This window comes from Dendrobium catenatum, unplaced genomic scaffold, assembly GCF_001605985.2.
Source record: "Dendrobium catenatum unplaced genomic scaffold, ASM160598v2 fragScaff_scaffold_1284, whole genome shotgun sequence".
Taxonomy (NCBI): Eukaryota; Viridiplantae; Streptophyta; class Magnoliopsida; order Asparagales; family Orchidaceae; genus Dendrobium; species Dendrobium catenatum.
The window spans coordinates 1,545,632-1,546,586 of record NW_021319746.1 but is presented as its reverse complement, the minus strand read 5'-3'; positions in this window follow the sequence as shown (position 1 = coordinate 1,546,586).

Genomic DNA, 955 nt, shown 5'->3' with positions numbered 1-955 from the left:
ACACGTGAGCGATTTGTCGGTTGCAGTCGGGGTTCAAGAACGGTCCATATGTCGTGGGCGGTGGATAAAGATTGAACGTATGGTAAAATCGCAGTGGAGATGGTAGAAAGAAGAGCGGAAATGAGATCTTGATCGATGAGATACCAGAGTTTGTAATCGTTGCTGGTTTGGTCGGTGGGAGACGGAGAGGTTCCTGTGAGGTGGCCGACGAAACCATTGGCGGAGAAGTGCTGCAGAGTTGGAGGCGCCATATGGAGTAGGTGTCGGCAGTAAGCTGTGTGGGAACAAGGTTCTTCAAGTTTGAGATGAGAAATTTGAGAGGGGTGGGAACGATGAAGTCGGAGAGGGCGTTAGAGAGATCGGAAGTAGTTTAGCGAGAGGATGCGGAGTCTTGATCCGACATTAAAGCTCTGATACCATGAAAGAAAGTAGAAAGAAGAGGAAACAGAGAAGGACTCGAGCAGAGTTAAACAAGAAAAGATAAATTTCTGTATTAGAGATATCCTATTCTATTACAACTTGAGTTAATATATAGAGGTAAAGAAACAAGAAAGCTAGCTGATAGGTCCACGTGTACAACAGAGATTTAAAGTGTTAACAGATTTTTCCTGCCCAAATTTAATTTGAGTAAAACCAAGCCCATCACAACATAACATAAACATACTTAAAGTTGTGACAAGTTATTGTCAATTTTAACTCAAAATAAAAAGATTATCTAATTGATACACAATCTTACGAAAAAAGATAACAAAAGCTTATATTTTTATGAGTTTTTCATTATAAAATAAACAAGATATTATGTTATTATTTTTGGGTTGACCAAAATTGACTTGACATTTTCAAATCATGTAACCTACTCCAACTCCAAATTATTAATATTGGGTTTGAGTAGAGTTTTTCTCCTTGGGTTAGTATTTACACTCCTAAGAAATATATATATATATATATATATATA